General features: G+C 46.0%; 1 long non-coding RNA gene across 1 annotated transcript in view; it reads left to right on the top strand.

Annotated features, from left to right (window-relative positions):
- LOC140848636 (uncharacterized) overlaps nt 1–17,043 on the top strand; it is a 36,785-nt gene that overhangs the window by 17,501 nt on the left and 2,241 nt on the right. Inside the window, exon 2 of the long non-coding RNA XR_012129724.1 lies at nt 4,767–4,951. This is a non-coding gene — a long non-coding RNA (uncharacterized lncRNA). The remainder of the gene's footprint in view (nt 1–4,766; nt 4,952–17,043) is intronic.

Here is a 17,043-nt window from a genome sequence, read left to right as displayed (position 1 = left end):
AGTTTTAAAATTCATATGGAACCACAAAAGACCGCGAATAGCCAGAGCAATCCTGAGAAGGAAGAACAAAGCAGCGTGGGGGTCTTGCTCCCCAACTTCAAGCTCTACTACAAAGCCACAGTAATCAAGACAATTTGGTACTGGCACAAGAACAGACCCACAGACCAGTGGAACACAATAGAGTCCCCAGACATTAACCCAAACATACACGGTCAATCAATACACAATACAGGAGCCATGGACATACAATGGGGAAACGACAGCCTCTTGCAACAGCTGGTGTTGGCAAAACAGGACAGCTACATGTAAGAGCATGAAACTGGATCATTGTCAAACCCCATACACAAAAGAAAATTGGAAATGGATCAAAGACCTGAATGTAAGCCAGGAAACCATAAAACTCTTCGGAAAAAACATAGGCAAAAATCTCTTGGACGTAAATATGAGTGACACCTTCATGAACCTATCTTCCCGGGCAAGGGACACAAAAGCTAAAATGAACAAGTGGGACTATATCAAGCTGAAAAGCTTCTGTACAGCAAAGGACACCACCAACAGAACAAAAAGGCATCCTACAGTGTGGGAGAATATATTCATAAATGACAGATCCGATAAAGGGTTCACATCCAAAATATATAAAGAGCTCACACACCTCAACAAACAAAAAGCAAATAATCCAGTTAAAAAGTGGGAAGAGGACCTGAACAGACACTTCTCCAAAGAAGAAATTCACATGGTCAGCAGGCACATAGAAAAGATGTTCCACATAGATTGTCATCAGAGAAATGCAACTTAAAACCACAATGAGATATCACCTCACAGTGCTAAGGATCGCCACCATCCAAAAGACAAACAACAAATGTTGGTGAGGTTGCGGAGAAAGGGAAACTACCCTACACTGCTGGTGGGAATGTAAATTAGTTCAACCATTGTGGAAAGCAGTATGGAGGTTCTTTAAAATGCTCAAAAAAGAAATATCATTTGACCCAGAAATTCCACTTCTAGGAATTTACCCTAAGAATACAGCAGCCCAGTTTGAAAAAGACAGATGCACCCCTATGTTTATCGCAGCACTATTTACAAGAGCCAAGAAGTGGAAGGAACCTAAGTGTCCATCAGTACATGAATGGATAAAAAAGATGTGATACATATACACAACGGAATATTATTCAGCCATAAGAAGAAAACAAATCCTAGCATTTGCAACAACATGGATGGAGCTGGAGGGTATTATGCTCAGTGAAATAAGCCAGGCGGAGAAAGACAAGCACCAAATGATTTCACTCATCTGTGGAGTTTAAGAACAAAGCAGCACAATCACAGAAGCCGAGAATGGACTGACAGTTACCAAAGGGAAAGGGACTGGGGAGGATGGGTGGGAAGGGAGGGATAAGGGGAAAAAGGGGGGCATTACTATTAGCAGAAATGATGTAGGGGGATATGGGGACGGCTGTACAACACAGAGAAGACAAGTAGTGATTCGATAGCATCTTACTACGCTGATAGACACTGACTGTAATGGGGTATGTGCGGGGGACTTGTCGATGGGGGGAGTCTAGTAAACACAATGTTGCTCATGTATTGTAGATGACTCATACAAAAATAATGACAATAATAATAATAATAATAATAAATTTTTTAAAAAGATTACCATTTAAATTTGAAGGAGGAATTACACAATTTCCAGTTAAGCAAAAGCTGAGAGAATTTAGCTCCCACCAACCATCTCTACAGTGTATTTTGCAGGGACTGCTACAGATGGAAGTGTTCCTAAGGTTAAACAGCTGTCACCAGAGGTAACAACAATGGAGAGACAAAGAGTACAGAATATGATATCTAATATATAAATAATGGCGAGGAAAAAAAACAACCTTTAGACTGTGTTTGTAATAGCATACTTAAGTTACTCAAGTTAGCTTCTTAGATAATAAGGAAGGGACGCTTTAAACTTTGGTAACCATGAATCTACAGACTGCAATGGCAATAAGTTCATACCTATAGATAATCACCCTAAATGTAAATGGTCTCAATGCACCAATCAAAAGACACAGACTCACTGAATGGATAAAAAACAAGACCCATCTAGATGCTGCCTACAAGAGACTCACTTCAAACCCAAACACATACACAGACTAAAAGTGAAGGGACGGAAAAAGATACTTCACGCAACTAACAGGGAGAAAAAAGCAGGGGTTGCAGTACTTGTATTGGACAAAAAAAAGACTTTAAAACAAAGAAAGTCACAAGAGACAAAGACGGACATGACATAACGATGAAAAGGTCAATCCAACAACAGGATATAACCATTATAAGTATCTATTCCCCCAACACAGGAGCACCTACATATGTGAAACAAATAGAAACAGAATTAAAAGGGGAAATAGAATGCAATGCATTCGTTTAGGAGACTTCAACACTCCACTCACTCCAAAGTTGGCTGGTTGTTGTGTGGGTGGGTGGATGGATGGATGGATGAGTGGGTGGATGGATGGATGGATGGATGGATGGATGGATGGATGGATTGCTGAGTGGATGGACAGATAAGTGGAGGAATGCCACAGCAATCATTAATTATCCCCTTCAAAACAGCAAAGTCTCCTGTTTCTTCTGTCTCCTCACTTGCCCTCTACAATGCATTCTCCACACAGTTTAAAGCGTTCATTGACTTTCCATCTCCAGGACGAATTTCAAAACCTTGCCACAGCGCTCAGGTCCAGCTGCAATCTATTACCTCGGTGTGTTGTGCTACTTACCTTCTTGCTCCCAGGGCAGCCCCGACTCTGCCTGCCAATGGTGCTTTCAAAATGCAGTGTTCCTTCTCACCCCAGGGCCTTTGCACAGCCCTGGAACCTCTTCTCCACCTCTGTGCCCAAGTATGTCCTTCTCCCTTGCAGCTGGTAATTCTTCACTATGTAGCTTGTTTAGTGTCTATCTTCCCACTGATGAACGCTTCAAGAAGTCAAGGAATGGATCCATTTGGCTCACCGTTTATCCCCAGAGCCCAAGACAGTGCCTGGCAAAGAGCAGGCAGTAAATGCTTGTTGAATGACCAAGAATGCCCAGTATCTAGCAATTAAAACCACACTGCTTGCTCAAGAGAGCCCAAGCTTGGACTGATGCTAATTCCGCAAGACACTTTTCAGACACCTCACTGAAATAAGGCCAGATGGGGTGATGACGGATGCCAATAGATTACATGCACAGAGATATCAGGACACAATATGCAATGCTGACTTTTAAATGCAGTGTTGACTTTCAAATGACTAGACCCTGTAATGCCTCCCAGCCCCCACCCACTGCTAACCAGGATTCAGATTCCAACAGACGGTTGATATTTTGAAGCAGACAATTCTTCGCAGTGGGGGCTCTCCTGCCACAGCACCCTCTCCTCCCTCCAGGTGGAACAAGCTGGAATGTCTCCAGACAGTGCCAAAGCCCCGTGGGGGTCAGGATCAGTTCAGATCCGGTACCAACAGTGGGCCCCAGTGATGAGGGACACAAGCTACTTTCTGCTGGACTGTCTTGATCCAGGAGGCACATTCATACTACCTATTTGGGGGGGTCATGCACCTACTTGAGCATCTAATGAAACCTATTAATATTCCGGAGGCAGGATGGGGCTGTCTAGACATTCAAGCCCACTTCCTCAATATTTAGGAGGATTGCTGACCCTCTGAAGTCCGTGTATGCCACCCTGACAACCTGCTGCAGAGCTTATGCACTTTAGCCTAAAAGCCCTTAGTCCATGAAAATGGGTGGACTGAGATCTTCTAGGCATTTTTTCATTAATAGTATTTATGTCTGTATTGCCTTCCTCATGCAAAGGAAAAGGGAAAATAGAGCTACACACAGCAAGCTAACGTGTAAGTAAGGAAATCGGACGTGAGGGGGGGCTAGTGGGGAAAGAAAGCCTTGTCTGTTAAAAGGCAGCACCTATTTTTCATGCTACAAAATGCTTTATAGTAAGTCAAAGTTGGGTGTAAATTTGTCCCTGAGTCAATGTAAAGGGAGAAACATTATCAGCTTATACATTCCATTGTCCTGCAGGATCCCCCAAGAGGGGGCCAGTATTTTCCCTCTTGTCTCTCTCTCTCCCTTCCTCTTTTTTTAAATTCTCCCCCCACTTCCACAAAATACAATTTTACATTACTCAGGAGACAAAGTTTGAGCCCATTGGAAATTGGATGAAATAATTGTGGCTTAGTCAAAAACTATTTAATAAGGAATCCCTAGACGCCACTGCAGCTTGGCAATGCCTTCCAGCGTGCTGCCTGCTGCGTAGCAGGTGCTACAAAAGGTAATTCTTACATTTGGGTTATAGTAATGGACACAATCACCTAGCAAAGTGCATGTTAGCCAGAGATACCCTACAGGTAGGGAAACCAAGGCTCACGGAGAGGTGTGGCGGGATCACACAACTGGCAAGCATCAAGGTTGCTGTTTGGTGCGTATTAATATTCCAGGAAAGCCTCGTAGTGGCCAAAAAGCCTGGCATGTCCTGGGAAACAGCACAGACTTTGGGCAGGTGATCAGTGGATATGCAGGGAGTGGATACATCTCTCAAAGCCATGAGATTCACTTCCGTGCAACCAGAGACAAGGTATTTCCCAAGCAGGCAGCCACACCTTGCTAAGTGCTGGCATGGTACCTGGGGGCAGGAAACTGCAGGTGCAGAGCCCAGGAGGAAGGGACCTATTCTAGGACAAGCACCCCCAGAGAGCTTGGGCCCCTCCTCACCTGGGGCTGTCTCACTACTTTCTCTGCAGGTGGATGACGTGGGCGTGCACATACTTCGGAAGCTCATGGGCTCAGCAGACACTGAGAAGCTGTGAAACCTGATCTGAAATGGAAAACTTTAAAAAAATTAACCTTGGAGAGTCTAGTTCCTGGAATGAGACAATACCCAATGCCCCCCCTCCAAACTCTTGAGAAAGCAGAAGGAAAGAGACAGGTAATGTCACCCAAAGGGGACACTTGCTATTTTTTTTTAATTGTCATTCTAAGGTGTGAAATACTATCTCACTGTGGTTGTGACTTGCTGATCCATGATGTTGAGTGATATTGAACATCTTTTTCATGTACCTGTGGGCCATTTGGATGTCTTCTTTGGAAAAAAATGCAGTTACTCTACTCATTTTTCAATCAGATTTTTTTTTTTTTTTTTTGGCTAGAGTAGATCTTAAATGTTCTCAACACAAAAAAAGATAGAGTAATTATGTATGATGGAGACGTGAGCTAACAGTGTGATGGTAACCAGATTGCAGTATATAAATGTGTCGACCTACCCAATGTTTCAAGTCCATTTTATCTCAATAAAGCCAGAGGGGAAAAGAAGACCCCGATCATGTTGAGAAATGGAAAACTCATGGTTGGGCACAGTGTCCAGAGTGAATGGAGAAGCAGGAAGCTCAGAAGTATGCATAACGTTAAGGGACTGGCCAAACCCCTGTCTGCTGGTTGGGGAGACCGAGACTGGGGGCGTGTCAGGTAGTGAGACCCTGTAGGTACTCCGGGGATGTCCCTTCTGTGGAAGAGGGGTGCATCCGCCTTCTTCCTTGGAGGAGTCAAAATGAGCCTTTAAAATGGAATGAGAAACCTCTCACTCCTTTCAACTCTGATACTGACAGTTCCCATGGGGTAGCAGAGGCCCCCATCTGTGAATCTCAGGTCTCTTAACTTCTGTGAAAATGTCATCAAATACTCAGAAAGCTATGAGTTTGTATTTATGACTTTCATCTTTAAGGTAACTTAATTACAAGTGTCTGTCATTTTTCACAATGGCTCTGTTTGTCAACCTGCACACAAATTTCCTAAAAATTCCACAACTGTCTCTTGTAAGCCTGTGCAAATGGTGTGAGCATTTCAATCTCATCCTCCTGAGCTTGTCACACAAGACGCTGCCCCTAGTCTCCGCACGGCTTACGTGGCCTCTCATACACTCAGGACACCCAGACCTCTGAGGCCAGCCCATCTCCTTCTTTTTCCTGAGGTCCAGGACCAAACAGTCAGCTGCCCCTCTGGGGAAACCTCAAGGACCTCACTTCCTAAATGGGTGCGACAGAGCTGGTTACCCTTTTGTGACCAGTACCCTTCTTCCTTTCTCTTGCTTAATGATTCCAACATCCACTGATTGGTCCCAAAGACCCAGGAGCCACCCCATCTTCTGCACTGAGCCCTTATCCCCAAACACTGCCCTGCCCCTATCGCAATACCCACTGTTGCATATTACAAATCACTGTTTGGAGCCCCGTGTCTCACCTCCAGCTCTATGGAAAAAAAGGAGGTGAGACTTACTTTTGAATCTTGGCATCTCCAGTGCCTACCAACCTCCCTAGGCTTGAATCTGATCATCCATAAGACTTTAGTGAGCACCTGCTGTGATTCAGGCGTTATGCACCAGGAGATGATAAGGCAGAAGAGATGACATCTCTCCTGGAGAAGTGTGAGGCCCAGGGGCCCCGAGAAGTCAGGGTCAGTGTACAGAGCTTGGTGCTCCCACCCCTACATCCATATTCTGTCCAAGCAACTCCTGCCAGGCTCACGTAGCTTGGCCGTGGTACAGCTCACGGCTGGGATTCAAGCAGCAGAAGCGGTGCTTTGAGTTTTCTGGTCTGGGTTCCTTCCTTCAATGGGGGGAGGATGGTGTGGGAATAGCCACCCACATTTTTTAAGATGTGAATTTTTTAAATGTCTGTGCAGCAACCCTGGAGAAGCGGCAGGAGGCTGGGGGTTGGTGGAGGCTGGGCAGGTGGGGTATGAGACCCCAGGGCTGGGTCGGGGAGGATTCCCCTCTAGGTGCTGAGGCAGGCCGTGGTCACACGAGTGAATGGGTTCCAGGGCACAGAAATTCACCCTGCACAGGGATGAGAGATGCCACCACTGGAGCTCACTGACCTGAGCTCCCCCACCAGGCCTCTGCAGCTCAAGGGCTATAGGGCTGGGCCAAGTCAAGTTCTCAGAGCCTTCAGACTTGGAGGGGATGCGGGGAGCAAGACAGGGGCACGCTGAGCAGAGACAGTCACGGGGCTGATCAGAGACCCCAGGAGGCCCTGCAATCGAGCTGTCTGGGGTCACTTTTATAAGGGCACTGATTCCACTCATGAGGTCCCCACCATTGTGACCTGATTACCTCCCAAAGTCCCCACCCCCTAACACTGTTGCACTGGACATAGGATTTCAACACAGGAATTTAGAGGTGGGGGATACAGGCATTCAGACCATAGCACCTATTTGTTTCTACTTAAAAAAAAAAAAAAATATATATATATATATATATATATATATATGGCTATTAGCAAAAATTTAAATTACACATGTGGCTCACATTATACTTCTATTGGGTAGTGTGAGCAGAATGACCTTCATTGTACAGAAGAGCGAACCAAGGCACAGAGAGGTAAATGACATGCCCAGTGTAACACAGCTGGTGAGAGGCAAGGTCGGGATTGGAATCCACAACGTGTGGCTCCAAGCCAGGGCACCGAGCCACTGTCACGGCCCCAGCGCCCCCTCATGCATCAGGGGGGTCTGTGGGAGGAGGTTGTGTGAAGATCAGAGGCCACTGCTGCCCCCCCCCCCCTGGAGGGACCTCTTGCACCAAGATCGTCTGCACTGCACGGAGAAAGCCGGGAGCTGAGTGACCCGCTTGCCCTTGTCCATCTGTCCCTGACAGATTCCCATCCGGGGCGGATCTCCATCTCCCTCATGGCGAGCCCTGTCACCCAGCAAGAGGGAAGTACTTGCGAGTGTCAAGTGGAAGAAAAAACAAGGTGTGGAACAAGACGCATTGTGTTTCTGGATGATTGGGTTTAAAGGACACGAACTCCTTTGCTCTCTCTCTGAGCATGGTGGCTGTTTCTAGGGACAAGCCAAAGCCGTCACCTGGCTCCAAGGGACACCTGACCCCAGCAGAAGGTCCCTCAGCTGGTCAGAATTGCTGGGACTCAAACCCTTTCCTGTGACTTCAGAGGCAGACTTTCAGGAAAAAATTAGAAGAGAAATATGATGTATTCTTTGCCTCGAGAGATCACCTACGGAAAGCCACACACACCCATCACTAGAGCCCAGTGGGTGCGGTCAGAGATATTCAAACCTGCCCTACCCTGCCCCACCACGTGCACCATCTGCAGGGGGACACGCTGACTGTTCATACAAATCCACTGACCCCCACAGGCCCACCCACACCACCGCTGTACTGTCATCAAGGACGCACACACCAGAACCACACCTGCTAGGCTCTTCCACAGTCATTACATCTGCTCTCCCGAGCACAAGTCCCCTGCATCTGTTACAGAGCAAGAGACTCAAAAAACAACAGCAGCCAGACCTGTGGACCGGGTGTTCTCACATTCAAAGAATCCATTAGAGGTAAGGGGGTATTTCAACGTGGACTGGGCATCAGATGATACTGAGGAGGCATCGTTCATTTGTGAAGTGTGGTGATGCCAGAGCATCAGTGGGCTCCTGAAGGGGCCCATCCTTCCTCCTATGGAAAGCTGCATGGATCTCCCCACCTCTGAATCGGGGCTCAGCCATGGGACTTGTGTTGACCAATTTAGAGCAGGGCAGAAGAGACCTTGTGGACTTCTGAAGCTGAGCCTTGGGACATGTGGAGCTTGTATTTTGTGGGGTTTGGAAGGCTTCTCCCAGGAATCCATCCACCACGTGGTGCCACGTCCAAGCCAAGTGGAGCCGAGTGAGGATGCTCCGGCCGACAGCCCAGCACCGGCTCCCGCCCGAGGGCACAAACCACCCAGAAGAACTTTCCATGCCAGCCCAGCCACATCGCAGAGCTATGGGATGGGAGGCGGTGGTGGTTTTAAGCTGCCACATGTTTTAAAACAGAACAATGGACAACAGCAATAATGTTGGCAAGCAAAATAAATAAGCTTTCCTCATGCACTGTGGGTGGGAATGTAAATTGGTGTAGCCACTATGGAAAACGATGTGGAGTTTCTCAAAAATTTAAAAGATCCTATGATCCAGCAATTCCACTTCTGGGTGTCTATCTGAAGAGAATGAAAACAGCAATTTGAAAGACAGCTGCACCACATGGTTATTGCAGCATCATTATTTATAACAGCCAAGATACAGGAGCAACATAAGTGCTCACTAATGGATGAGTGGATAAAGAAAATGTGGTACATATACACGGTGGAATATTACTTAGCCACAAAAAAGAAGGAAATCCTGCCATTTGCAACATGAATGGATCCTCAGGGCTCTGTGCTAAGTGGAATAAGCCAGGCAGAGAAAGACAAATACCTTATGATCTGACGTACATGTGGACTTTAAAAATCAAAACAAAAATGACTCATAGATACAGACAACAGATTGGTGGTTGGTGGGTATCGGGGGTAGGAAGAATGGGTAAAAGGGGTCAAAAGGTACAAACTTCCAGTTTAAAAACAGACAAGTCCTGGTAGAGGTGATGTACATGGTAACTTAGTTAACAAGCCTGCATTGTATATTTGAAAGTTGCTAAGAGACTAGATCTTAATGTTTGCATCACAGGAGAAACATGTGGAACTATGACAGATGTTAAGCAGACATTGTGGGGATCTTTTCTCAGTGTGTACAAATACCAAATCATGACATCGTGTGCCTGAAACTAGTCTAATGTTATATGTCAATCATATGTCCGTTTAACAAAATAAACAAGTTCTTACTCTCAAATGTGTGCATAGATATTCAACCTCCTCAACGTAAACACACTTTTTCCACAGATCCTCTACACAGGTTCCCACAGCTCCTAGAAATTACACACACAAAGATGCAAACACAAGCACCTGACCCCTAAAATATTGAAAGTCCCACCGGCAAAAACAGGAGCACTGCTCACCAACCGACCTACCCCCAGATTTAACCCCAAAAACGAACAGACATCAGTGTACCGACACACACCAATTCCTGGGACATAACCACGCACATCCTTACTACCCATAGAGACGACTAGATGGTAGTGAGAAACAAACATGCTTACCAATGGTGGTAGCCAGACAAGCAGGCAGTGTTCAAACACCTCTCAAGCCCTAACCAAGGCACCATTCACTCATTCATTCATTGAATGGATTCATTGAATTCTTTGGACAAATGCATACTGAGTCCCTACTGTGTGCCAGACCCTGTTTTAAACCATTTAGGATTCATCAATAAGCAAAATGAAGATTCCTACCTTGCAAAGTATATAAAGAGTCTGGAATATCTAGTTCCAGAAAGTAAGGAAGTGCTTACAGATTAATGGGGCCGTATCTACAGGACAAAGGAGCTGGGCCAAGGGTGGGATAAGTTGGTATCAATGATGACAGTCACCAAGGATACTCCATTGAATGTGTTAAGAATCTAGAGGTTATATTGACATAAATAACAAATAAATAACTAAATGCCATGTGAGGAACCTCCCACCAGGTAACATCCTGATTGGCACCTGGGTATTGGACTTCTAATCTCCAGAACCATCAGAAAATACATTTCAACAGTTAAGCCACCCAAGCTCTTTTGTTATGGCAGCCTGAGTGCTGTAAGTCATTCAGATTCCCCACTGCCACCCAAAATTTCCTTCCCATCGCAGCCAATGTCATCACCATGTCCTTACCTTCTGAAGCTCTCCTAGGACCCCCGCAAGGGTCCTTTCCCCAAGGGGTGGTGATCCCAGTGCCTAGCATAAAGCCTGGCACGCAGAAGGTCTTTTGGTGTTCTGAGACTGTTTCCAATGGTAGAGGGCTGGTTCCCCCACATCAACCAGAAATTCTTGGACAGCAGCAGGGTGTCTGGAAATTCAAACTCAATTCTGACACTATCTACCTGGAGACAGCATCAGCTCCCACAGGTTAAGGGTTCAGTCTACAAGACTGCCCCCCAACACACACTTCAAGGCACCAATCGCAAGCCGGGCTTGTCACCTGCACTTCTGACCCCCTGGCTACAGATCAGTGGTTCCCCAGACGCCTGTACTTGGGTGTCACTAATTTGCCAGAGCAGCTCACGGAAGTCAGAGAGACAGTTAGCGAGGTTGTGTCTCCAGGTAACAGCTTACATACTTCCCTGGCCCAGCGAGGCCCACTGAGGTCTGCAAGAAGGCAACTGGGGTGCAATCCTGATTCCACCACTGGCCAGCTGTGTGAGCTTCTCTGGGCCTCAGTTTCCCCATTTGGAAAGTGGGAATGGCAATAATAAGACTTTCCTCAGAAGATTCTTGTGTGGACCCCATGAGAAGGGGCAAGGGCGATGGTCCCAGCCAAGTCTGTGCTCAATAGAGGTGGACTGCTATTTTCCCTGGCCTAAGCTAAGGGGCAGCCTATCTCAGATCAGAAGCTTTTTAGAGCAGTCTATTGCTCCCTAATCAGAGCCCACAAATCCTTAGGCCATTGCTCAATGCGTGGGCTGCCCCCTTCCATCGTTATTGTTCATGCCCGCCCCTTCCACATCACCCTGCATTCCAGCGAAACTGGGCAACACATCACAGGCAAAACACAGCTGGTGATCTCTACCCCAGGACCTTTGCTTATTCTACCTCCAGAAGAACTCATGGCACAGAGGATTGGAAATGGGCATCACTACTTACCAAACTGGACTGTACCCCAGTTTCACCTCTTGAATGCTGCTGACATTTAGCAAGTGACAAAACCTCTCTGAACTTCAGTTTATCCTTATGTACTAGAGTAGATAATGTATACATTAGAGATAATGAATGAGGACTAAAAGTGGATGGTAAACTCACCTAGACCAGAGAGGTACAGTAAATATAATTATTACTATAGTAAAATAAATAGTAATCGTAATATCAATAATAGATGTTAATTAATGTTATGTAATGTATAATCATAATTATAACACATATTATATATAATTGAAATAAAATTATATGTATTATAATACATATAATTAATGTAATTATTATAGCAAAATAAGTCATAACATTAATCTTAACAATAAATTTTATACAATATATACTATGCATAATATATTACTATTACATAATCAAAATAAATAAAAATATGATAAACATAATAAAATTATATAATAATATAATCATACAATTATAGTATGTGTATCATATATTATTGTGTATGATATGTATGTTATAATATTACAATATGTCATAATAGATGTTAATGCTACATTATAGGACAGATGATTACAATGATATGCTTATATATTATTATAACTAGTATGTACTTATAATTATAATATATATGATTATATAATGTATTTATTCTTACAATACAATAAATAATACTCATGTTAATAAATGCTAATTCATGCTATTATATTATGGTCATATATAATAACTCATATAATTATCAATGTAATGTCATAGTTTTATACATTTTCTATATGTTTACTATATATTCACTATATATTTAATTGTAGAATATATGTGATTATATAAAAAATTATAAAATATATAATGATACATGTTGTTCTATGAATATACACTGGTATCCATAATATAATATACATTTCAAATGTTTTTCCAATATTAATAAGCATTTGCCATGTGCCAGGCACTGTTCAAGAGCTCTACATATACTAAGTGATGGACTCCTTACAACACCCTCTCATGTCAACAGACCATCAATAAACCCATTTTACAGACTGAGGAAAGGGAGGCAAGGAGAGGCAGAGCAGGGCCTGAACCCTGGACATTTCCCTCCAGAGCATCGCTGTCAGATGGGCTGGTGGACATTCCTGCAGCAATGGACACGTTTTGTACCGCCAGTAGGGTAGCCACTGCTCCTGCATAGCTCCTGAGCTCTCCGAATGCAGCTACCATGGCTGAGGAAGTTGATTTTTATTTTTATCTAATTCTTAATAACTTACACTGAAGTAGCCACATGTGACTAGAGGCTATTGCACTGCGAGCCACAGCTTTGGGGCCCTCTCTCTTACCCACCACCCTCTCCTGACATTCAGCGCCCGTGGCTGGCCGGGCTGGCTGTAAGAAGAGCGTTCTTCATATAATAAATGCAGAGCGACAGTCCTGACAACGACGGGGAAATCATTCCTCCTGCTCCTGGGACACTGAGGCTCCCATTTCCCACTTGACTTGGAGATGCTGTGGATGAATATTACATGTTCCCCTGACTTTTACTCCAGGAAGAAACAGCAGTGCAACGACAAAAAGGAAGGCAACTGGGTGCTCTGAACCCAGCATGGGAGGCAACAGGCAGTGGTGGGGACTGGGACAAACTGGGTGCTCTGAACCCAGCATGGGAGGCAACAGGGAGTGGTGGGGACTGGGACAAACTGGGTGCTCTGAACCCAGCATGGGAGGCAACAGGGAGTGGTGGGGACTGGGACAAACTGGGTGCTCTGAACCCAGCATGGGAGGCAACAGGGAGTGGTGGGGACTGGGACAAACTGGGTGCTCTGAACCCAGCATGGGAGGCAACAGGCAGTGGTGGGGACTGGGACAAACTGGGTGCTCTGAACCCAGCATGGGAGGCAACAGGCAGTGGTGGGGACTGGGACAAACTGGGTGCTCTGAACCCAGCATGGGAGGCAACAGGGAGTGGTGGGGACTGGGACAAACTGGGTGCTCTGAACCCAGCATGGGAGGCAACAGGCAGTGGTGGGGACTGGGACAAACTGGGTGCTCTGAACCCAGCATGGGAGGCAACAGGCAGTGGTGGGGACTGGGACAAACAAATTGAAGACTTCTACCTGCTCCATCAAAAGGGACAGCTGCTGCTCAGCTTTTGCTGGGAGGCACACGACTGGGGCTGGCAGGAATTTAAAGCTTTTTACAAGGAGTTGGAAACCTGGAAACTTTACAGGATTTCAAAATATCAGTCGGGGGAATGCAACAACTTTTAAGAGGCTCTACCCCAAAACAAAGGCATGGCATGCTTGGGCCTGAATCAAGCTTTAGGCCATCATTTGAAAACTTCTGATTTAAATCAATGGTTCTCGATCCTGGCTGTGCATTAAAATCTCCCGTGCTAGCTTATTTTTTAAGAAAAATACCAATTTGGACAGGAGCACTGACTTGGGATTTTTCTCAAATCTTCCAGGGCATTCAGACACACAGTCAGGCTTCAGAGTCACTGATTTAAAATGAGGTCTTGGGCCCTTTCGTGCAATAAACATCTGTGGCGTGTCCACGTGCTATATTTTGTGACAGGAACAAAGTGGGCACTTGATAAAGAGGATGGAAATGTGGGGAAACAGGCACCTCACTCCAGGTTTTTCTGTGTCTCCATCTCTCTCCTTTTACATCTTGCACCCCTCATGTCTGTCACCCCTAAAGGGAAAGCAGCACGCCCCAATTCACTCTTGGTTTTTCTGTCTTCATCTGTATGGACAGCTGAGCCCTGAAGTACCCGGAGGCCAGAAGCCTATAAATGACTTCTTGGCAGGCCTCTCGAAGGCTGCAGCCGAGCAGACCTGACACCCTTTAATCCTGACCAAACGGGGTCGGTGGCAACGCTGCCTGTGCTGGAGGAAATCTCACATGATTTCCTGCTACAAAACCGAAAGAGCGGCTCTGGGGAAAAACGCGAAGACTACTGACTGGGGCAGGTGTGTGGGGTTTGCGCCACAGCGAGCAATCTTTTTTTCTTTCAAAAACTGGAGGAGAGCAACAATGTGGATTTGAAACAAATAGAGGTTTCAAGAGGGTAACTTTCCGACTCTGGGCCAAGGGCTGTGGCCTCCCCTGGGCTCCCGAGGACTGCGTCAGCCGGGGCTCCTTCAAATGAAACCTGGTTTGCAAGATTCCAAGTCCTCAAAGACAGACCAGACTTCCTGGCCTTAAACTGTTTCTCTCTTGTTGAATCCGGCATGTGGAGCTTGCAGGCTGGGGGTTTAAGGAAACCCAGGGACAGAAAGTGGCCCTGCCCTGCCTGCTCCCCCAGCCGGGCTCTTTGGTTCTGATACCAGCCGAGTGTTCAGAAAGGGCTTCTCTGCCCTTCTCTGCTCCAAAACCTGACATCCATCTTTCTGTCCAACCAATACATATACACTGAGTGTCCAACACGGGCTAAATTGAAGCTAAGGATTACAATAGCACCCCACCCCCATCTGTGGGGAGCTATGCTCAAAAACCATCAGTGGATGCCTGAACCCCGTATATACCATGCTTCTCCTACCCATACCTTCCTGGGATCAGCTGACCTTATAAATCAGGCACAGTAAGAGACTGGCAACAATGATGACGGAACAAATACAACAATACACTGTAACAAAAGTGATGTGAATGCGGTCTCTCGCTCTCTCTCAAAATATCTTTTTGTGAGTGGTGGAGGCGTCGTAACCTGGCATTACGCCGCTATTGACCTTCTGACATTTGTTTCCAGCTCCTCAGCACCCACCCAGGGCCTCCTGGTGGACCTGCTACTGAGCTGCAGTTGACCCCTAGTAACTGAAACTGGAGAGCGAAACGGCAGATAAGGGGGCATTGCTGAGTATTTTTATTATTCTTACTATCCTAATAGCAGCAAACACAAGTAGGCCCTATTCTGTGCCCCTGACATGTTCTAGGAGTAGTTCATGTAAATCCTTATTGAAAAGCTTCTACTTTCCCCATTTTATGGAGGAAGAAACAGAGGTTCAGAGGCCCCAAGTCATACAGTTGGGCTGGGATTTGAACCGGGCCATCTGGCCCTAGACCAGCCCTTTTTACCCCCTGGCATCATGCTCCCCTCACAGAACATATAGTTGAGTGGGGGCAACTTAAAAAACAAGTTGACTTCAGATATTTATATTTAAATTCTCATAAAGATATGAGAAATTTCATTTTCCTGTGGAAACAGCCAATTTAGCTAAAATTAGCTAATTTACCTAATTACCAGGGATTGTGAAATTACCAGTTTATTGTGAAAACATATCTGTAATGGGTTGTATCTGCTGGGCTGAGTAAAAGGGCAAGTTTTCTTCTGACTCAGTCTCTGAGCAGGTTGCCTGTGAAATGTGCCATGTTCTGGGTTCATGATTATGGTTTAATGGCTTTTCGTTAAAATTTCCCCAAAACCTGCGTGTTGCTTCCTACCTTTTCCTAATCGACACCTTTAGTCTGAGAGTCCCAGGAAGCCAGAGCTGGCCTAGCTTGTGGTCTTAATTTCACAGTGACATGGTGGGATCTGTCATCAATTCTGGGTTCAAATCCTGTGTGGCCGTGGACAAGGCACGCAACTTCTCTGTGCCTGAATTCCCCCCTTTGGTAAATTAGGGTTACAAATGACAGTACCTATTCCAGAGGATTATTGCCAGAACTAATGGGGAGAAGGGCTTAGGCTGAATCTCCGCACAAAGCACATAATTTTAGTTAATAATAACAACCACTATGGTTTTAGGATCCCTCGCTCTCATTGGGTTAGTACTATGTCAAATCCCAATATTAATAACAATGCAGTGCTGTCTGCTTCTCACTAAAAGCTAACATGCACTTTGACCTTGTTCACATAAGTGAACAAAACAATGTCCCTGCCCTCATGGGCCTCATAGGCTGGAGGGGGAAATAGACAAACAAGTAAATAAGTAATGGTGGAATGTAATGCCAAGTGGAGGGAAGGAAAGTCAGAAGAGAAGAGTGGTCTCTGTTGGCAGGGTGTTTGGAAACACGGAAGAGTGACAGACAGGCAGAGACCACACGGGAATGGGAGACCCAGTGAGGCTGACACTCACGGCCATCTGAGAATGATTCTGGGCATCCCTGAGGCCAGGTGGGGCTGGGAAGGGCCCCCTCGCCTATCCCAGGCCCTGATTGGCTCCCGGGGCCCTGGGAGCGGCCTGCATAGGCTCCCAGGTGGGTGTGGAGTGGGCTGCCGGGCTCACCCAGGAGTTACCTCCATTTTCCAGGGGAGGCACACTGGGGTACAGACACCTTGCTGCAGCTCACGCAGCCCTCGAGGGTCCACTGATGTGGGCACTGAGATCTGACGGCAGAGGGACAGCTGGGCTCTGCAGAGCTCCCAGCTGGTGTGGAAGGGCCGGGGTGCCAGGAAGAAGACGTGACCCTTGTTTCCAAGGCCCTGGGTGGATGATGAGAAGCTTGAGACAGAGCGAGAGCAGGTCGAGGCTGGGGTTCTAGGAAAAGCCCCG

This window comes from Manis javanica, chromosome 4 (genome assembly GCF_040802235.1).
Source record: "Manis javanica isolate MJ-LG chromosome 4, MJ_LKY, whole genome shotgun sequence".
Classification (NCBI taxonomy): domain Eukaryota; kingdom Metazoa; phylum Chordata; class Mammalia; order Pholidota; family Manidae; genus Manis; species Manis javanica.
The sequence above is the reverse complement of the archived record's forward strand: the minus strand, read 5'-3'. Positions and strand labels throughout refer to the sequence as shown.